Source organism: Myodes glareolus, chromosome 1, assembly GCF_982192425.1.
Source record: "Myodes glareolus chromosome 1, mMyoGla1.1, whole genome shotgun sequence".
NCBI lineage: Eukaryota > Metazoa > Chordata > Mammalia > Rodentia > Cricetidae > Myodes > Myodes glareolus.
Window position 1 is genome coordinate 51,433,130 of NC_142026.1, and position 22,512 is coordinate 51,455,641.

A 22,512-nucleotide genomic window follows, 5' to 3' on the forward strand; every position below is an offset into this window, starting at 1 on the left:
TAACATCAAGAAACTGCTCTGGGAAAAATGGGGGCTTAGAGGAAGACGGATGATCACTCAGCAGAAGCTAAAATCAAGCGTAATTAAAGCCCAGAGGGATAGATGTTTCTGTGGTCCATGAACTCCAGGCAGGCCCGGGCGTTCAGCAGGGACCATGGAGGAGAGAGTAGAGGCTCTGGGAACAATCATCTCGCTCTTACCACTATGGACTATTAGTTCTTACAAATGCCCATCGCCGGGGTAAGAGGACAGGCAGACCGGCCCATCCCACCTGGGACTGTCTTGGGAAGAACACGCTCAGGTTTGTTTCCCTGCATGTCTCCACATCTCCTCTCCTGGGCCACAGTCTCTGGTTCTGCAAGGAGCAGGTGCAACTGTACCCATGCGACTTCCCACCTCACTTGCCCTGCATGGCAGCCAACGACGGTCTCAGCCAGCCAGACCACCTGAGAAGTGTTAAGTTCGTCAGAAGTGATCTCAGAGCACCTAGCAGTTACCATGTGCCTTGCTGAGTTTAACAAAGATTTCTATGAGAGAGAGAGAGAGAGAGAGAGAGAGAGAGAGAGAGAGAGAGAGAGAGAGAGCGCTGGGGGGTACCTCTGTTTTCCTCCTCCAGGTTCAAAGCGCCCTTGTGCTGCACCAGGTTGGTAAGTACAGCCAGGACCATTCAGGCTCGGTGAGTTAAAGCTGAGATTTGGTTCTCAATTTATTCCCCCTTCTTTCTTGTCTAACTCTCACATCTTGACTCAACCCATTTCTAATAATCTGTATGTCACCACAAGCTCGTGGCTTACCGGGAAAGATTCAGCATGTCTGACCTGCAGCTTCATGGTGGGCGGCTCTCCGCTTACCTCCTTCCTCCCAGCACCCAGTTCTCTTTTTCCCACCTGTCTAAGTTTTGCCCTATCAAAAGCCAAGGCAGATTTCTTTATTCAAATGAAAGCAACACATAGAAAGAAGACCACCTTACACCAATCTCACTGCTCCTCCACACAGTCACAAGGTGACCATAGACCCCGCATTTCTGTAACCTCAGTTCACTCCTGCAGGCACAATGCAGGCAGTTTTCAACCTGTGGGTTGCAATGCCTTTGCGGGTCAAACAACCCTCTCGCAAGAGTCATCTAAGACCATTGGAAAACACAGATATTTACATTAAAGAGTCATATAGTAGCAAAATTACAGTTCTGAAGTAGCAATGAAATAATTTTATGGTTGGGGGTCACCACAACATGAGGAACTGTATTAAAGGGTTACAGCATTAGGAAGGTTGAGAAGCCTGGTGTAAAGCAATGGCCACTCTAACAATGACTTGTGTGCCATGACCAGCCTACAACCATCTACATCAGAGGTCATTTTCAGGTCATTGTCAGGAGATTGTCCAAACCTTCTGGATGCCTCTGAGTTTCTTAGGTACCTCTTGTACTGACCTTGTCCCAGCTTTATTATGTGACCTGAGGCTGCTCCTCCTGAGATTTCCCAAGTTACTTGTTAGAGGCAGACATCAAGTTCTGCTTCTTTAGGAAATTGTGAGCACCAAAATTCAGCAAAAGACCGTGCTTCATGTGAATTATAAAGTGCCATGAGCAGGAGCAGCCCAAACACAGTGCCTGGGGCAAGCGCCCCCTCCCCGTCACGTGAAGTACTCAGGCAGGCACAAGCCGGACAGCGGGACAGAAGCAGAACCTCACCTGGCATTTCAGCCTCCCCACACTGTGAAATGCGACTCCCATGGGCGCTGCTCTGAATCACTGAATGGTATTTTGTGGCAGTATTTTTGCTCTGTTCCCGGAAATGTCTGTGCTCTGCCTCTAACAGCCCGAGGAGAGACACGCTCAGGAGGAAGATGCCCCTCTGAGGGGCTGACAGCAATGGTCCTTCTTCCCCAAGCTAGATAACGGCCTGTCTTCCCTTGTGGCTCTCTGGCAAGGCCTGACCTCCCCGTAACCCTAGTATGAGGCTGTGATGAATGGGTGGAAGCTCTCTCGGCAAAGGCAGTACACAAAAGACAGAGATAGCCCACGCTCTCAGGCACGAGGATTACTCGTCCCTGTCGATCAAGCCCCGGGAGAATGGAACCTGGGCTGGAGCTTAGAGATGAGCAGAGGGACTGCAGGCCCAGTGCCTCGAGGGAAGACCCCTCTGGAGACCACAACCCTGGGCCTCTGACTTGTCTAGGTCTTACCTCTTTTGGTTTGTGATGCTGGGGATGGAACCCTGAGTCTTGCCCGCGGCACACAAGTGCTCTACCATTGAACGGTCTCATCCACCTTTGGCTCTTTTTAGATGGCCGACCTGCTTTTAAATGCTGCCTAAAGACTGTGGCCCTTGAGGATCCCCTCCAAACTTTTCTTTAAAGCCCTTGAGGTCATTTCCATTCTCATCAAATGACTTGGATAAAATATTCAGCCACAGCCTCCTTTCCATTTGACTCTTAACTTGATAAGACATAATTTGCAATTGATTATTGCTTAGACATTCCTGGCATTGCACGGTGACCTGGTCATACATCTCACTTGCTCTTTGCCAATTCAGAATGGGGGGGGGATTCTTTGACCTTTGACCTTTCTAAGGGGCAACGGTGAGGTCATTTGGGCTGTTAGGAATCACAGCACCCTAGCCTGCAGCTGACAGAGATATACAAAGATGCACAAAGTCTTGAACTGAGGTTTTGTTGGGTTTTTTTTCCCCTACTGTTGGTAAGACACAGGTATTTTTCAGAGTTGGGAAATGTCTTAAATGAATGAGCTTCGTATATATATGTTTTTAATGTGATTTCCCTGTATTTATTTGGGTGATCACAATTTATGCCAAGTGAAAAGGTTACGCGTCCTGGAAACTGAATTACCCCATTTATTTGTAGACATGATACAGTGCAGAACAGCAGAGGGCTCATCCTCTTCGCTCTGCCCTTGACCTCACCCCTGAGCCTGGAGGTGGGCATCTCAGTGCCAGTCACCTCCTCCTCCAGGCCAGAGTGGCCACCGCCTTCACAGGCAGGTTCTCAAACCAGGTAAGCGTTTAGGGCAGCACAACTGGCCGCTTGTCTCCAGCTGCCTCAATATGTATTTATTATTTCTGATGCTGTGTGAGACCAGGTTGGCCTCCAGCTCACGGCTGCCCTGAGGTCCGCACTGCAGGCTTGTACGACCACCTATTTTCGTAAGCACTGATGAAGTAGTGTCCATATACAGACTTCTGGTCACTCACAGGGGCCATTCTCGCAGGCCTTTCTCCCAGGCCTGGGCTGCTGTCTCTTCCTCCTGAGGGTTGGTCAGAGGCAGCACCCCTTGGCCCTCATCCCATCACCACACTTCTGGCTGAAGGTTTACTTTCAAATGCTGCTATCTCCTCACCGTGTCTTAACAGGCTCACTGCATAAAAGGGGAAGCCAGGAAGCCCAGAGGAAGATGTCACAGCTTGCTGCTAGTGGAGGCTGCTGAGTGTGCCAGGGCCCACACCCATCATCCCCCTGCCTCTCGCGGGTTCTTTTCCTGGGCCTCTGGTGGACACCTAAGAGCTCGGAGCAAAGACTGCTGGAAGAGAAGAAGCTTCGTTCGGAGATGCTTGGCCGAGGGAGACTGAGCTAAGACTTGCCCCCACCCAAGCTGTATTCTGTCCCATGTTTGTGATCATGAAACAGAGCTGTGCCAAGCCTCTATTTGCACGGACCATTTTTAGACTGGGCCCTTTTGGCTGGCCTCGCCCATCACTTCCATATTACCCGGGAGTAATTGGATATTGGCAACCAATTATGGAATTTTTCATGTCAGCTTCATCAGTGCCTCTTAGACAACTGAGCCAGAGTCTCTTTTAGATAAAGAAGGAAATTGCAAAAATTTGCATTAATGTCCTGTGAGACATGGACAGCCCGGGACCTGGCGGGATGAGGGAAAGGAGAGAGACCGTAGTGTGGCCCTTGGTTCTAGGGACACCAGTCTCCCTGATGCCTGCATACATGCTGACCCTCCTGTCTCCTTCTCGGCCCCTTTTATTTGCCCTCCCTTTGTTCCTATTAAAAAGAGGGTGACACTGAATCTGGGGACTGGAGGATGTTCTCTGCAGTGACACATACCCACCGGGGCCTCTCAGCACAGAGTCGTGGCTCCTAGCAAGATCTTACTGGTTGGGGGCGGGGGAAAGGAAGGCATGGGAGCTGAGGATGCACCAGAGCTGACACTGAGGGTCATATTGACTGACTGTCCCTAAGTGTACCTTGAGGTCACTCCACACATTCGTTATTTCCCTCTTCAATGGAACAAAATAACCAGAGGGAGGAGGGGGATTATTTTGACTCATAGTTCAAAGGGACAGTCCATCATAACGGGAAGTGTGGCAGCTGGGAAGGCTTCTCTGACGGTGGGAGTATACAGCCTAGTTTGCTCACACTTTAAAGGACCAGAAAGCTGTGAATAGGACCAGTATTGGGGCCTGGTACTAACTCTCAAGGCTCAGCTAAACCTTGTGACCTGCTTCAGGTCATACAACTGCCACAACCTTCCAACATAGCACCACGGCCTGCGAACCAAGTGTTCAAACCCAGGGGCCTTTGCATTCAGACCTTCGTTCACTGCAGATAGTTCCTCATGCCTATGGCTTGTTCTCTTTGGCAGGGTGTCTGTGTTCAGGGCAGGCTGGCAGTATAGCAATAAAAGCATGACGCTGTTGGAGAGACGTTTCTGCTTGTTTCTCTCAGTGACACAGTCCCAGGACCTGCTCTTCACAACCCTTGAGGAGATGTCCCATGAGTGAGGTTGACCCCAGCTGCCCACTGTGATCATCTGCTCCTGCATAACTGACCCTTTCAAGATTTGTATGCTTCCCTAACTCAGTTCCTCACCGCCTCAACCACTGTCTTTCTGGGACTGCCCCTGCTTCAAGTCCACTGCTTGTCCCAGCATGTGTCTCGGAGGGTTTATTCTAGAGAGACTTACAAGGAGGCAGCCACAAAAGTTAGGTGCGTGATATCCAAACACGAGGAGGGAGTGGATGGATTATGTCGGACTCCATCTTCCTGGGTTCTCAGCCTTGCAATGACAGAACAACTTAGCTCTGAGGGGTAGGGGCTTCAGCAGCCACTCTCCTGTCATCAGGCCCACAACCTCTGCTCTCCTGGTGCCCTCTGCACATGCCCACATGTGCCGGGCAGTGAGCAATCTGATTGATCTGGTGTGTCTGAGCCGGGGAGGAGAGTTGAGTGCTTCTCCCTGGGAGGGATTTTCAGCTCATTTCACAGATAAAATCAATCAGATTTAGACTGCATTCACATTGGCCACGAGAAGCAAACCTGAACAGCAGGGGTCAAATGGGAGTCTTCCTTGCTCCCTGCCCGTCTGGCTCTACCTTGGCAGTACGGGCCAGTGGTCCTTGGGCCAGGAGGAAGTGGGGTTCCTTTGAAATAGGTGTTACTGCAGAGGCCAGTCCACTGCAGGAGCAATTGGTACAAAACTGGTTTACTGAGGGATGTCAGACTGGGCAGATAGTTCCACAAGCAAAGGCAGAAGAGGCAGACCCTAAATCATGCCAATATACATTGCCTTTTCCCCCTGGTTGTTGCTGGCTAAACTAGAGGACAGGTTGAGAGCCCAAGAACACCAATTAACAAAGTGTCGGTTTCCTTTGCTTTTCTGGGTAACATGGAGCTTCGTGGCTGAATGGTCTTTTCTGGAAACAGCTTTGATGAGTAGGCTAGAGCCTTTGGCATTCAAGTCGTAAGGTGTCCCAGTTTGCTTTCTAATGCTCTTATAAACACCATGGTCAAAAGGAATTTGGGGAGGATTCCTTTTTTGGAATTTGGATCTGGTTTACACATCCCAGATCTCAGACCATCATCGAGGGAAGTCAAGGGAAAAAACGGGAGGCAGGAACTGAAACGGAGGTCTTGTAGGAACACTGCTTACTGACTTGCTCTCTACAGCTTGCTCAACCTTTGTTCTTATACAACTCAGGACCCCTTGCCAAGGGGTTGGCATCGCCCATAATGGATAGGCTAGGCCTTCTCCCTAGATGACCCTAGCCTGTGACAAGGTGACAAAAATGTATTCAGCACCAAGAGGATTTCTCTATCTTTGAGCCATCCTCAGTAAGGAGGACATTAATTTATCTCCAGGATGCTTAATTCCACATGCCAGGAAAAGCATAAATGGAGACCCTGTGTTGACAATGCCTCTGCGGATCCCTGCCTCCTCTCTCAGCATTATCCATCCTAGAGCTCACATTGCTGATGGAATCCCTTTCCCTGCAGTTCCATAACTCCAGGGCTCAGACTAGGAAACTGATGTGAGCAACTAATGGGTTAGTATCTGAGATCCCTGCTATCTTGAAGATGATCAGCTTCCTAGAATCGTTGACTCTCAAAAGCCATAGCCTGGCAGTGAGGAAGCCACTGCTTCCTTACAAATGGCTGCTCTTTGAAGTTGCTTTACAGGTAGGTGACATAGAAAGACTTCTTCTACATGGAAACAACAGTGTTCTGTAAATTAAACTGTGAGGTCCCAGAGTTAGTGATCTTGAGAGACACAGGCCAACATCTTCGGCTTAAGTGATGGTCACATGACCTAAGTCCAGCCGATCGAAATGTATAAATCCATTAGGGTTAGGGAGAAGTGGCTTTTCAGTTGCTGGGAAGATTGAATGTAAGGCTGGAGCTCCTGACTGCTGTCTTAGCACCATGAGGGACAGGCCTACCTGAGAACAGAGCCTCCATGAAACAGAGAAGGGTGGAAAGACAGGGCAGATGACAGTCTTTAAAATCAGGGTTCCAGCAGGCCAGATCTAAGCCTGGACCTACGGTGTATCCTTCCTCCCTCCCTTCCTCCTTCTCTCTCTCTTCCTTCCTTTCTCCTTCCTTCCTTCCCTCCTTCCCTTCTTCCCTCCCTCCCTCTTTCCCTCTTTCTCTCCCTTCCTTCCTTTTAAAATAAACTTTATTATTAAAAAAATAACTTGCAGATAAATAAAAACATCACACAGCAAAATTAACCTGACCTCAAATCTATACAACTCAAAAAAATGTCACTTTTTAAACACTGTGCCTGTAACCAATTTGGGGACAGATACTAAAAGCTCAGAAGTAGTCCGCCATGTTGCTGCTGAACCTTCAGGAAAATGCATTGCCTCTGTTCAGTGCAACAAACACTTTTTTGCTTCCTTCCAATCCTTGTCCTAAGGGATAAGGACACAGCGAAGGTTCCAGATATGTTGTCAATGGAGTGCATGTAAATGCACACACTAATTAATATAAGTCAGTTGGGCATTGGAATGTGTAGGGGCTATGTGGTGTAGGAACAAGAAGAGGGGAGATTAGTTCTGCCTGAAGATACTCAGGCAGGATTAGGAAGAAGAGAGGGTACGAAATGTTGGCTTTGTGGAATGGGTAGGATTAGAGAATGAAGAAATCAATGAATTAACACAGTGTCACACATATTTATATTATCTATTATGTGCTCCATTCCATGTACAACACTGGTAATAAAAGACTGAGGGACCATGTTGTCTCCAGACTTCCGATTACAATTTAATTGCGGAGATAGTATCCACTGATAACTTATAATGGGACTGTCTTTCATTTGGGTGCTGTGGTTTGATGAGAGTATCCCACATAGGCTCTGGCTATTGAATACTTGGGCAGTCACTGGTAGGGCTGTTTGGGAGGCTAAAGAGTTGTGGCCATGCTTAGAAGGAGTGCATCCCTGGGGGTGGGCTTAAGGTTCCAAAGCACAGGGCTACTCCCAGCTAACTCAGTATGCTCCCTGCTTACAGTCCAAGATAAGAGCACTCAGCTACCTGCTCTAGTTGCCATGTCTCCGCTCAGCCAACGTGGACTCTAATTCTTTGGAACTGTGAGCCCAAATTAACCCTTCCTTCTATCAGATGCTTTGACCCTGGGGTTTTATTAAACCAAAGTGACTAATGCAGGTGCTAAGAGAAAAATGGAGAGAAATTCAAGAGGAGAGTCAGAGAAGGGGCCCTGCTAAGAATCAAGGACAGGACTCTGTAGGCAATCTCAGAATTGGAGAAATGAAGGACATAGATAAATGCTGTCAGCCCAGAGATAGTTCAGTGAAGAGGGACGTTGTGGGTTACAGCCTGGAGGCGCATGATGTTGGGTCAAAGGTTAGTGATGCAGGTAATGGAGAGTCACTGAAGACAGTCACCATGGTCATGCTGGCAGTTCTGCCTCGCCAGAGCAAGAGTTACTAAGAGGTAAGAAGTGGTTTTTCTGGCAGTTCCAGGGCAAGGGAGCTGCCACAATGCTAGTCTCGCTCTTAACTAGTGGCAGCCAGCTCTCATACAGTGAATGAGGAATGTGCTTCCGGAGTTCCTGGTCCTGTAGCCTATAAAAGAAGTGTGGTAGTTGGCACATAATTGGCCCCCATACGCTCATAGGGCACTATTAGGAGGTGTGGCTTTGTTGGAGTGGGTAGGGCCTTGTTGGAGGAAGTGTGTCACTGTAGAAGTGGGCTTTAAGGTCTCGTATGCTCAAATCAAGAGTTTCAAACCACTTCAGGTTGCCTGCGGGTCAAGATGTAGGACTCTCAACTCCTTCTCCAGCACCATGTCGGCCTGCACGCCACCATGTCGCACCTGATGATAAGGGACTAAACCTCTGAAAATGTAAGGCACCCAAATTAAATATTTTTCCTTTCTATGGTTTGCCGTGGTCATGGTGTCTTCACAGCAATGAGATTCCTAAATAACTCAAGAAGAAAGTGTTATTTCTTTCTATTCGAGATGATTCTGGAGAAGATACCGTCTGGTCTAACTTGGGTCGTGGGTCTATCTGACGATCTTTAGGTATCAGGGAGGATCATTGTCATAACTACCTCAGCAAGGACCAGCAACTGGAGACGGAAGCAATTTGTTACTAGAAGAAAGAGACCCTCTCTCTGAAGTAGTACATATTCTGTACTCTACTGGGAGGGAGATTTTTCTGTATCCGAGTCTCCTCTGATTGAGTGTTTCACAGCCCTTGGCATGGCCTGGAGGGGACAATCAGGTCCTGAGGACAGCAGCTGTTAGAGGAGAAATAAGGGAGACAGAGAGGTGTGGGAGAGGCCACAACAGTGACCAAAAAGATGAGGTAGGTGGTAGCCTTGGCCTCTCTCCTACACAACACCCAGGCTCTACCAAAGCCCAGGCCATTGCTGAAGCTGGGCACCTGAGTTCCACAGCATACCCTCTTTGGGTGACTCGTTCCAAACCCGAATATACTGTTAATCCTGTCTGTTGCTCACAAACATTCAGAACATCACTGATACTTTGAGGATGGACTGATATACACATGCCCCTGTATGTTTAGAAATTCATATGACCTGGAGGCTATGTCCTCAATTTACAAAGTGCGTGGTGGGGGTAGGGCAGGGAATTGAGATTTAACAGGTCACTGTCCATCTTGTCTCCCACGAGGTAAGGGGCAGTGGGATAATAACACTGCTTAAAAAGTGGGAAATGTTTACTCACTTGGATCTCCAGGCTAAATATCTTACCACACACCGGCTGGAATCATCCCCTCACTGTGAGGTAACAGCAATTAGACCCGCACCCCCAGCTCCGGTCCTGCGGCTGGGCTGACAGACACGTCAGATTAATACATCACCAGGTATGGGGAAGCGCAGTTAGAATTTGACTGAGGTACTTCTAGCCTGAGAAAGGGAACGATTTATCAATGCAAACTTAATAACATCTATTTGAATCTAACTAAAAATCAATATTTCATTACCAAATTGTTAGTGAGAATGAAGAAAAATTGCGGAAGTCGGGCAGTTTGGTGCTGGGGAAGCGTCAGGAGTTCAATGTGAAGACGGGATGATTCATGAGGCCATACCAGAGTAAGGGTGAGGGAGGACGAGTGGAGGAAACTCGGAGGGGGCCCCTCGCGCATGACCTTGGCCATGAGGAGGGGGGTACACAAGAAAATGAGAGTGACTGTCAGTTCCCTTCAGGGATGGCGCCCTCCATAAATCACAGGAAGCCAGCCCTGGGAGAGGAGAGAAGGGCTGGGATGGAGGGGGAGATGAAGACCGGGCATCAGGGGGGAGGAAACAACTTAACTCTTTGCATTCTGGTTGCTGAGTGCATCTTGACCTTGGTCCACATGAGCCACCACCAGAATGAACGAGATCCAAGATCCGAGGGATTACTTGTGGACAATTCTTGCCAAATCAAGAATCAAGTAGAGAGGATGGGGAAGGTTGACACTCGCCCCGTATAGCTAAGCTCACACCTCTGCTCCCGTCAGAAACCCGGTCACGTGTCTCGATTGGCTCAAGTGTATTAGCTGTGAGGTCTGCTGTGGGGGAGGCTGGGAGGAAGATTTCCAGCCCATGATCGGAAAACTCCGTGCATTTGAATGGCTGGAGTCAAGTCTCTGGCTGAATAAAATCCTTAATTTTGTCCTCAAATCTGTGTTATAAATAAAACCTTAGGGGTTGTCTTTGTTTTGATCATAGGTCCCATTCTTGCTTGTGTCTGATTTCCTGGCCCTAGCCATACTTTATGGTAGCAAGAATATGAACAGTCCTTTGGTCAGGAATAAAGGTGAATCACATGAGATGACTCATCTCTATAGGCACCCCATCAAACAACTTCCAGCGTCTGCTTCTTGATTCACCAAAGAGCAACGTATGACTACCTCCAAGCTCTCTGGGTAGAGACTGCATTTGGGAAATTAGGAAAGCAAATGTCTTTGACCTTCGATACTTAAACAGTAGCCATGATTTTAGTGCCACTATCTTTAAAAGTTAGGGCTAGCTTGATTGTCCTTCTGGCCCCATTCACAATGTTGTTGTAGGGTTCTAGGCTGTTGGTTCTTCTATGGCAATGCCCTTTCCGCATCTGAGCCTCTCCGATGATACTGCCCCAGGTCAGCATGACTTTGTTATGTCAGCGGGCAGCCCAGGCTCCATGAGTTCACATTGTTGAAAGCCTACACTTAGCTTGCTCACAAGCCATAGGGAACCAGGTTAGAGTCCGGTCTTGAAATCCTTTTAGGTTTTGATAATATTTTCCCCAAATACGCACTTTAGTAAAGAGGAAGCGGGGAACAAGGGACAGAAAGTTAAATCCCTACGGGCATTATGTTGCCATCTTGGGTCTTTCTTGACAAATGAGTAGTCTGCCCACTCCTGAAGAATGAACCTTCAGTTTAAAGTGTGTGTCTGGGGACATTTGGCAGAAACAGACTTCCATGACCTTTTCTGTAAGACCAACCCTTGGGAAACTCTCCATGTTTATGGCTAGTGTCTTGGGATTCTCTACAATTGCCACCTTGACAGAGTCCGAGCATGTGAGCTGGTGTCATGTCAAGAAGAGTCACTGTGCATCTCTAGCCCAAACTTCAGTGATCTGATAACATTTTTCAAGACGGTGGCAGCTGCCTGCCTACGCATGTAAAGTTAGGCCCATGTGGGGAGCCACTTCCGTTCTCCCCAAGGAGTGTGACTGTGAGGAGATCACAATGAAAGGTAATGACTACTCCGGTTGCTGAGGAATTTCCCTCAGCGGCAGAGGGCTGCCTCTAGTGAAGATCAGCTTCAGCAACTCCTGTCTGCGGTGGTGTCCCAGCTTGCTGACTGGACACTAATTGTTTCACAGTGGATGAAAGCAGGCGATGCAATAGCCATCAGTCACACACTTTAGCTTCCGTCTGTCTCCTGTGTACAATGGGCCACAGTAACAGGCAGGAGCTCTAAAAGAAGCAAGTGTGCAAGGTCATACCGTGCACCCTGTGGCTCACACTGGGACACACCCATGCTGGGCTGGGGGTGGAGGAAAGCGAGCTATGGGGGAAACTTGACCTCACCCAAGCTTTATCAGCACCTGTTTGCCAGTGACACTCTTAGTCACTTGTCACTCACCAAGGGCCATTTGGGGTTAAGTGCTTTCCATCAGAAATTTCCATGGTTCCTGAATTTTTCCTAGGCTTCAGAGAAAATCCCTGCCCCCCTTCTCTGTTGTGTCTAAATTTTGGTAAACTTACTGATTAAAATTCTCTAGCTAAGTACATGTACATGCTTGGGAAAAATTAGTGCCTTGGGTGTAGCTGAGAAAAAGAACACTTGAACTTGGGACTCTCCCAGTGTGGGCACAACAAGAATCCCATGTGGAAGAACACAGTTATGTAGTGGTTTGATGTACTATAATGCTATCAGAAACTAAATCAAATAATTCATGCAAAGGACAGTCTCTGACCCACGTTCTTGACTCAGAGTAAGTGACTGACTGACATGGAATGGTCATAATCCTTTCTTTATTTTTATCAGAACCAGACCTATAAACCCCTACTTCTCCTACTATCATTACTTCGACTCAATTCCAAAGTTGGGTTCAACTGTATAAATATATGTGTGTGTGTACACACACATACATGTGCACATATATATATATATATACATACATATATATATATACACATTTGCATATATGTATGCCTCATGCAATCAAAAGTCCACTCTTTGACGCCTCCCTTTGTGGTTTTTAGTATTTTCTTCTCTATGGATCTCCTGTTTAAGAGGGTGTGTCTCTAGTTTCCTGTTACTATGACAAGTGCCTGAGAGAAATCCTCTGACGAAAGGAGAAGGCCTGCTTGAGCTCACAGTGTCGGGAGTTCCAGCTGTGATCCGTTGGTCCCACTGATGTTGGACCCTTGTAAGGTAGCACATCACAGTGGTGACATGTCTGAGGCAGAATTGCTTCCCTCTTCATGGGGGGTGAATAAGGAGAGGAGGAACAGACTCGAGCCACACAGTCCCATTTGAGGTCGTGTTCCCAATGACCCAAACACCTTCCCCTAGACCCCACCTCTTAAATGTCCCTCCCAAAAGTGCACATGGGAGACATATTTGTCAGCACAGGGGCTTTAGGGACCACTCTAGATTGAGATTAAAGCAGGAAGGTCCCACAACAGAACAGTCTGTTGCTTCGTGAAAGAGGACAGTATCTTCTGACCATAACATGGTGAGAGGGGCTCCCTGGTATGTTGTTCTGTGGAAGAGAGCAGGAGATAAAGAAACATAGAAGGCACGTGTCTTGGTCACTGCTCTGCTGCTGAGGGGCAGCACCACAACCAAGAAGCTTATAGAAGAAAGCATCTAACTGGGGGATTCTTACAGTTTTAGAGGGTCAGTCATGGTGATCATGGCGTGAGGTGTGGTGGCAGGCAGATTTTGCATGGGGGCATGACTAGGCCTGGTGTGGGCTTTTGAAACCTCCAAACCCATCCACATCTTCAAAAAGGCCCCACCTAATCTTTCCCAACAGTTCCACCAGCTAGGGACCAAGCATTCAGATCTATGAGCCTATGGGGGCCCTTCTCAATCAGACTACAATAGCATGTCATTATCAAAGAAAATGTGTGGTGATACATGCCTTTAATCCCAGCACTGGGGAGACAGAGGCAGGCAGAACTCTATAAGTTTGAGGCCAGCGTTGTTTGCGCAGTGAACATAGTAAGAATCTGTCAGAGCAAAACAAAACAAAGCAAACAAGAAACACTGGATGATAATATATAATGAAATTTTGGGGTATAAGTGTGGTTATAAGGAGAGAAAAGGAAAGCAGTGGGAAAGGCAGAGAATAGAAAGATGTGTGGACCCTAAATGTGACTTTGAAGAACTGGTTTTGAATGAGGTAAATAGTTTAAATAACTGTTTAATATTGTTGAATCAAAATTAAAAAAGAAACTGTTTCTTGAACTTAAAATCAAAAGACGAAACTAAATGTGAACTGAGTTGGTTGTGTCGTTCACAGAAAGAATTCACTTTTGGTGAATTTAAAACAGATTTTCAAGTGAATTATAACATAAAGGCATCAACTCCCCGCGGATGTGCTGTGTGGTGCCATGTTGTCAGTGATGCTGCCATTCAGAAGTGTTCTCTTACATTCCCGTCAAGTAGGAAGGAGCCACGAAGCAACTGTTAATGTCATTAGAAGATTTCCAACATGAGAAACAAAGAGGCAAATCAAAATTCAATCCAAGCTTGAATTGAAAATGTCAATTTGAGTTTGTGACATAGTTTCTCTTGAGGATTTAAAGAGTTTATTTTACTTTTAGTTTTTAAAATGTGTACATTGAAAGAGGTTGCCTGGAGACAATGGCCAGGCCCCTAGTGCTGAGGTTCTCTACTGTAGACTCTGAATAACATTTCCCACCACAAGGAAGCTGGGCTTACTGGAAACATGATGCCAGATACATGGCAGGGACTGAACAATATTTTGTCATATTAGAAAATTCTCAGAGATGACTGGGCATGTTGGCAATAGACTGTAAGAACCAATTCTAGGTGAGGGCATGCTTCAGCTGTATAACATCTACCTACAGTAGGGGCTGAGAGCATGGCTCAGTGGTGGAGCCCCTGCCTAGAATTCCCCAGTGAGTGGCTTGGGCTTGGCTCCGTGGTAGAACCAGTGCCTAGAACACCCTCCCCCTTGTGAGTGGCTTGGACGTGGCTCAGTGGTAGAGCCCCTGCCTAGAATCCCGCAGTGAGGGGCTGGGGTGTGGCTCAGTGGCAGAGCACTTGAAGACCTAAAGAGTGAAGCTTATGCCCTCCCTTCAGCTATCTGGGATGGTTTCTTTTCCAAACCAAAGGATGTGTTTAACAGTCATGCAGGAGTCCAAGCCTGAAGCTTGAAGACAAGACACAGACAAAGGGTTTGCCCCAGTGAGTAGGGATCAGCCATTAAACCTCTAAGACTCTTCCCTTTCAAAAGTGGGTTTTTTGTTTGTTTGTTTTTAAGATGAAGTATCTGCCCCACCTCAGCTTCCTCTTCCCGGACTGGTATAAAAACTATCACTATAATAGAGAACAAAGACAACAGAGGAAACCTCAAGCCCAAGTAGGGTCTTCTGTCCCCTCCCTCAGGACAGTAGCAGTTAACCTGCTCCGCAGCTAAGTTTGCCTATCATCTGACCATTGTCTTGAGGCTGTTAATGAACCACAAGCCTGTTCCAGGAACATTGGTGAGGAAATTAGCCATTCACCTATGTTTGGCCAAAGTAAATATTTTCCTTCGCTTATTTCCATGTCCTAGTTTGTTTCTGAATGCTGAGAAACTGAGTCAGTCATACAATATGTAGCAATATGAGCCTTACTTTGTAACAATATGAGCCTTACTTTGTAACAATATGAACCTTACTTTGTAACAATGTGAGCCTTACTTTGTAACAATATGAGCCTTACTTCTCAGACTTCCTTAGACTCCCTATAGTTCAACCGACCTGACCGACCTGATCCTGTCTTCTAGGGATCTACGCAAGTCATGTCGAGAGAGGCTAGGCAAGGAGCAAAGAAAGAACTGGGTGAACTGGAGTGTGGAGGAGCCCCTGCCACTCAGCTTGGCTGGACAACTGTTTTGCAGAGTGACCTGGCCCAAGAGTATCTGCTTCCTTAGTTTCTGGCCCCTCCTGAGCCCCACACTCAACAGAATGAATTGGAGTTTAGAGGTGAATTTTTTTTCTTCTTTCTCCTGTGTAAGCATGTGTGGTGTGTGTGCATGTTTGTAAGCCAAGGTTAATGTTGGGAATCTTCCTCCATCAATCTTCTACTTTATTCTTTGAGTCAGGGTCTCCCGGGCGAATCCGGAGCCCACCATTGCAGTTAATATGCTCCTATCTGTCTTCTGATATCAGGATCACAGGAGAGCTGCACGTCTACCTGGCATTTACATGGATCCAAATGAACTCTGATTCTGATCCCCTAGCTTGTGTGGCAAGCGGCTTAATGGCTGAGCTATCTCCCTAGCTTAGAGTCTCTCTCTCTGTGTCTTTATTTCTTGCTCCTTCTTCCTCCTTTTTAAAGAATATTTTTTTAAAAAATTGTTGAAAATTTTATAATGCAATAATGAGTTTTATCAAAGCATTCCCAAGATTCTTCCCTTCAAATTCTCCCTTTGCCCCCACCTTTCCTCCAAACTTCACGTTCTCTTTATTTTTATTTTATGTGTCTGAGTGTTTTGCCTGCATCATGTCCACGTACCACGTGTACACAGCGACCATTGAGGTCAAAAGAGCATCTGATTCCCTAGAACTGTGAGCTAACATGTGGATGCTGGGGACCAAACTTGGGTCCTCTGCAGGAGCAGCAAGCATTCTTATCCACTGAGCCATCCCTCCAACCACTGTGTTCTCTTAAGAACAAAACAAAACCCACGGAGGCCACTCAGAGCTGCTTATGCAGGGAGCAGGACCATCTGCTGGAATGTGTGTGGGTAGATTTTCAGGAGCTACATCTGTGAAAAAAGCTGCCTCTTTCCCTTAGCAGCCATCAGTTGACGGTGGGACTTCATGGGTCCCTCCTCATTCCATGCTGGGATTTTGGCTGGAATGCTCTTATGTATGTCTTCGTGCATTCAGTCACAGCTGCTGTATAAGCAACTGCCCTGTTATGACCAGCAGATACTGTTTGCTTCTGCAGGCCACTGCTCCTGACTCTAGCAATCTTTCAATCTTCCTGTTCCTTCTTCCATAATGATTTTGGAGTCCTGGTGGAAGGGGTGTGCTGTGGATTTTTAACGTGGTTATTTATTCACTGATGTTGGGGATACAACTCAGTTTCTTTTGTATGTAACTGGGCAGGTGAGTAGAGAGGGGCTTGTTGACATCATGGGATGCTTGCATGGGTGTTCGTGTTCATTCCAGCTCAGAAAATTATCTTTGGAATAGGAAGTGAGGTTGGGGTGCAAGTCAGAAGTGGAGTGCTTGCCTAGCATGCGGGAGCTCTAGGTTCCTTGCCTCTACTTCCTGAGATGGGAGGGTGGTTCAGACCTCCATATCTACTGCATAAAGTGTTCTTGTCCCATAGGGACGCTTCAGCCCAATAACATTTTTGTAGCTCTTTGTCTTAGTATCTGGATGTGGGTTCATGCTGCTGTACTTAAGCCAGGAGAAGTTCACTGCCTCCTCTAACTAAGAAGCCAGATACACATGTAATGGGCTCCCAGGTGGCTGGTGTTCACAGCCAGTGGGCTCCACACTGTGAAGAATCTGATGAGATCATAGTATGAGTGTGTGGGTGGTGATGTGGTGATTTTTTTGAGCAGCAATACATCCCACACTACCTCCTCTAAGATCTATTTGTTCCCAGTCACCAGCTTAGCCAAGGACACTATTCTGTGGCTTGTGAAGTGTACAGTGGCGTTGGTCTCCATTTCCCCTGACTGTGGGCTGTGGTTAAAGCATTCATCAGTGATCAATAAAGAGCTGTGTGTGTGTGTGTGTGTGTGTGTGTGTTAGTTGGTTCTCAAGGACACACTTTGTCTTTAAACTTCACCTGGGTTTAGAGGAATCTCCCCTTGGGAAAGGGAAATAAAGCGCCTTTGCAGTGGTCCACCATAGCCTTGCTCACTGTAGCTGAGGGTGGGTCCTGTTGTCGCTGCATGATGGCTTCAGCCCAGAGTCTACACCCCCACTATAAAAGGTGCTCCATTGCCTTCTCTGCCTTTGGGATGGATCCGTGTCCAGAAATGGTTTAGGATAGAGACAACTTACCGCAACCTTTCTTTCAACATAGCAGAACTCCTGGACTGCAAAAATGCATTAAAGATATATTTTTGGCTTATTGTTCTGGAGGCTGAAGACTCTGAGAGTAGGTGCTGAAGAGGGCTTCATCTGAAGGTAATACATTAATCTGTTCACAAGAGTTCTATGCCCAAAGCTCAAATTCTTCCCAACACAACAGCCTGGGGCCAAGCCTCGACAGGAGTTTTGATGGAGACCAATCTTATTTCTAACTGTAATGACAGGTAAGATGGTTATCAGAGCAATAGAGGACTCTGTTCTTCCTGGGGGCACAAGGCCACCTTTTAAAATGCAAGAAGTTGAACTGGGTATCCATAAGCAAAACTGAGAGCCATGAGTCAAGTTAGAGAAGTGGACAGAGTGGAAAGTCAGAGAGACCAGCTCTCTTCTTGGAACTAAGCAGAAGTGTGGGACAGTTTGTTCACTTGGGGTATGGATGTGCAGATCTGGGTCCTTCGTCTGTTCGTACAGGCTATAGCCTACCATTGCTCAGTGCTGAGACTGTGGCAGACAGAATCAAAACAGCTCCCCAGGTAGCACAAAGAGAGTGGTCCCTTCCACATACCTTCCAAATTCTCCCTTCCCAACCATCCCTGGCTGCGATATAGTAGAGATGGGGCTTTGTTTCACATAATGGAAGCATAATTAGGAAAAGACCAGTGAGAAAGAAAAGCAGGACCCAGGGAGCCTGGCCCTTTCAGCCTTTATGTTCTCTACTGTGCTTCCGGTTAAAGCGGGATTTACGGGAACCATGAAAATGAGGACTCACCTGAGGACTGATGAGTCCTGGTCGTCATCTGCTCTCAGGCCTTTCCTCAGACAAAGAAGATTTCGCGGGCGTCTCTGCAAGACACTGTGGTTATTCCTCTCACTTGCTGTATGTAAATCGCAGGAAGTCTTGTGGCCTCTCCTTCATCCGATGATGCTTGCTGTCAAAGAAGTCACTGGTTATCACGGACCACTTTAATGCCCTCAAAGAACACACAACTGCTTTCGTTTTTATAAACAGGCTAAGGAATGAACAACAGACATTGGTGGGCTGTATGTTCTCTCACGTCGTGCCGAACACATTAGGTTATTTAGAATGCAGTGTGTGTGTCTGAGTGTCTGTGTGTGTGTGTGCGTGTGTGCAAAGCAGACCTATTTTTGTGTTGAAAGAGAACTCCAAAATGTTTGTTTTTTAATGAGGGATTTCAGCAATTCATGTCTTTCATTAAAGCTATATAGCTAATCAACTGTGTGTATCAGGTACCAAATGTATCCAGAACTTTCTGACTAAAAGCTTCTTCGAGAAGCCAACTTAATTTGCTTCTGTACTACAGGACCACAGGAGCCTCTGTGATGTCAAGTTTCAGAATTATTTGCAAATTTCAGCCCATGCCTGAATTTTGCCTTCTTAAATCTGTGCAGTTAGGCAACAATATGAAAAAACCCCACTTAATCATGATGAGATTAAAGGATTTTTAAAAGGCAGTTTGCGGTCACATTTACATTCCCCGATAATTTCTTAATTTTCTCTTAAATCACCTTTCATCTTCATAAAATGAACTGTAAAAAAAAATCCTTCTGAATTCCATAATGTGCCAAGAAAAATGGGGGAGAAATTAAGGAGGCCCCTACCTTTTAATCATTTCGTTCATAAAGTACTTTAACTGCCCGCCAGGAAGAAGATGGAGGCTCTGGTGTCTGAGGTATTCTGTGCCATAAAGTCCCATAATAGAAACAGATGGTAGAACTGCCTTGGAAGTGAAAAAAAAAAAAAGGAGTGTACACGCCGCTCACCCTAACATATGAAGAGATTCAGGGCTGACACATGAAGGAATGCGCTTGGCACTGGGCCAGAGGAACACTCTCAGCCGCCAGTGCTCAAGCTGGGGACTGGGAGACCCACAATTTCAGGATCTGGAATGCCCAGGCTCCGGGATTTAGAACTCACTGGGAGCTTTCTGTGAGGCTCCTGTCCTACAGTGGACAGTGTTTCCTGGGCGTCTGGGGGTGATTGTGGGGTTCCAGGTGAGAGTCCTTCCTGGCTTTTGTAACAGTCCCTCCCAACAATGGCAGAGGAGTGCCAGCTCAGCTGGAGGTGCCTTAGGATTGGTTTTACACCTAGACCTGCAACCAGTGCGGCTGAACAGAGGGAAGTCTCCACACCCACACCGAGGCATCCCTGTGAAATAGCACTGGATAGAGGGGACAGTACACCAGATGCCAGCTCAGGCTGTCACCCCGGTTGGTCGGATGACTTGGTGCTTTCCAACGAATTCCAATAAAACCTGGTGTGATTTCCACATGGAACCCCAAAGGCAGCGATGTGCATGTCATCTTTCCTTTAAACTTTCATGGATGGATTTATTTTATTCTTCAGTTCTAGTCTAGTCTTCTGAATGATTAGATATCACCAAATCAATATAAACTCTAAGTAATTGCTACAAACTTGTCAAGTTTGACTGAGTCTGTAGACCCAAGTTCAAGGAAGGGTCCAGAAAGCACCAGATTGGGAGGATGAGTAAGAACTCATCAGGCAGAGAACTGGAGTGTAGTTTGGTACGGAAGTTTCCAGGAAACACAATCGTTGACATGCAAAAGGATTAGTGATATTTTAAGAACTTCACAGAAAGAGAAATCAACACAGGCAAAGGACCTGTGTTGTTGAAAGTATGAGGGATATGTGGTGTTTCAGAACGTGGAATAAAAAGTACTTACAATTTGGAAAATGAAGCTACGGGGAATCAGATAACAGATGAAGGGAGAAGGATGAGTCGCACCATCCACACCCATAGAGACCACATCTGATACCCCTTGTATGGATTCTAGGAATAGTTCACTACTGATGTGTCCACTGCCTGGTCAGGAATAGATTCTATCACAAACAGACCCAGAAATATAATGACAGATGCATGGAAATTTGTCATATGTAGAGAAATGTTCATGTCTGGGAAACTCACTTTGACATACGTATGCGAAGGCCCAGGCTCCATCCACCTTCTTGCTCCCTTATCCGATGCCATCATCTTATTATCTCTTGTGTCTTCTGGTGGGAAGCGATAGGGCATAGAGAAGGCTAACTCTGCCTGCAAAGTTGTGTCCCAGAGAGGACCTGTTTCAGATGTGCAAATAATAGCTTGGAGTGGGACACACTGTAGTGTGGCACATAGATATGAGAGATTTATACATTTCCTGGTGACACAGGCCTGCTCAACACTTTCTCTTCTCTCCCAGGATGTCTGGTATCCTGGGATCATTCAGTTCTGCAGAAAACTGTGGTCCTTGCAGCTCTGCTAAGTCCAGAGGTCCCAGCTAAATTTGTACCAGAAGTGACAAGACTATCCGTCTCTCATAAGCCTCTCTACCTGCTGCCAGGGTGGGAAGAGGGAATTCCAGCTGAGGAACTGCCTCCTTCAGATTGTGCTGTGGGCAGGTCTGTTTGGGCATTTTCCTGATTAGTGACTGATGTGGGAGGAAGCAGCCCACTGTGGGAAGCACCCACTTGGGCAGGTGGGTGGAGGGTGGACTAGAGCTATATGAAAAGAATCAGTTTGAACAAGCCAAAGAAAGGAAGCCAGTGAGCAGAGTTCCTCTGTCGACTCTTCTTCAGGCTTATGCTGAATACACAGGAATGAGACTTCTAGTGTCATTAGATCCAGTTCTGTCTAGTTTTTCAGGAAATAAATGGGTTGAGTGTCGATGCGGTGTACACCTGCCAGTGAAAATGACAGACAAGAGGCATCTGAAGGAGAACAGAAGGGCCTTCCAGAACAGAGATTCCTCCTGCTCTGTGCCAGCTAAAAGACTGACTTTGTGTGGACATGAGTCTCTGCTGGCCCCAGAACACTGACTCCTAATGCCTGCAACTGTGGGTGAGAGAGCAGGGCAGTTGGCAAGACTACTTCTGCAAGCTTTTTTCAACTGACTGCCCTGTCCCTGGGCACCCGTTCCTCTGAACCTCAATTCTTTGCTTCAGCAAAGGTTATAGTTGGCTACCAGTTGGGTTCTTGGCTTCCAGCAGACTGTAGCAATCTCAGTGTGGTTTTCTCTGGAGGTTCTTCCAGTCTGCCCCACTTCCTTCCCTTGGGGCATAATCTGGCTTCATCAGCATACTGGGAAAGTTGGAAGGTAGACTGGCTAGATGACCAAATGAAAACCCCCTCTGCATTATACAAGGAGAGATCAACTGGTCAACTCTCCTCCTGGATGTAGCTGTTTTTTACTGTGACCCTACCTCCTGGACCATTCGAAGCTCTGGTAAGCAGGCTGTGTTCTGGACTCATTAGTAATGACAACCCCATGCAGGGCAGAGGGCTGGACATTCAGAGCTTCTGAGGAGGGTCACACCCGTAGGCAGTGAAACAGTGGCTAATTCCGCACCCTAAAAGAGGCCGTTGCCTCTGGTGGAGGAATCTCGTTGGTGGGCTCAGAAGGTGCATTCTCCGTGGACCAGTGTATCCCAGCTATTTCTGTGGGTGCCAGACCAGGGTAGCTAGGAGTTAATCTCTTTTACATTAATGTCCTGCTTACCCTCCTCCACAGACCCAGATCCTCAAAGCCCCATTCAGGCTCCATGAGCTCCCTGTTTCCTTTGTTCCATCTGCAGGGTCAGGGTTGGAGGCTGAGGGCCCAAGAAAGCGGACAACATGGGGCTCTAGGACTCACAGCTGATGTTCCCTCACGGATTTCTATGTCGGTACGCCGATGCACGCCCCGCCCCCCACCCCAGCCCCGCGGGCCTCTGCTCTGTGTCTAGGGAAAGGAAAAGCCCCGGACTGGTTGAATCCCAGGGAGAACGTTGCCGGCGTTGATTTGCGGTTTGACAGTCAGAAATAATCCAAGCATTGCTTTGCATGTGATTTATACAAGTGTCTTAATTGGCATCTTGATTATATGATTGCATGAAGGGCTGTTTTCAAGGTGTGCCTCTAAATAGAAAAAAGAAGAAACATCCAGCTGGGAATGTGTGCGGAGCCTCCGAATCTCTGCGTTACCCATGGATTTTTAAATTAATAT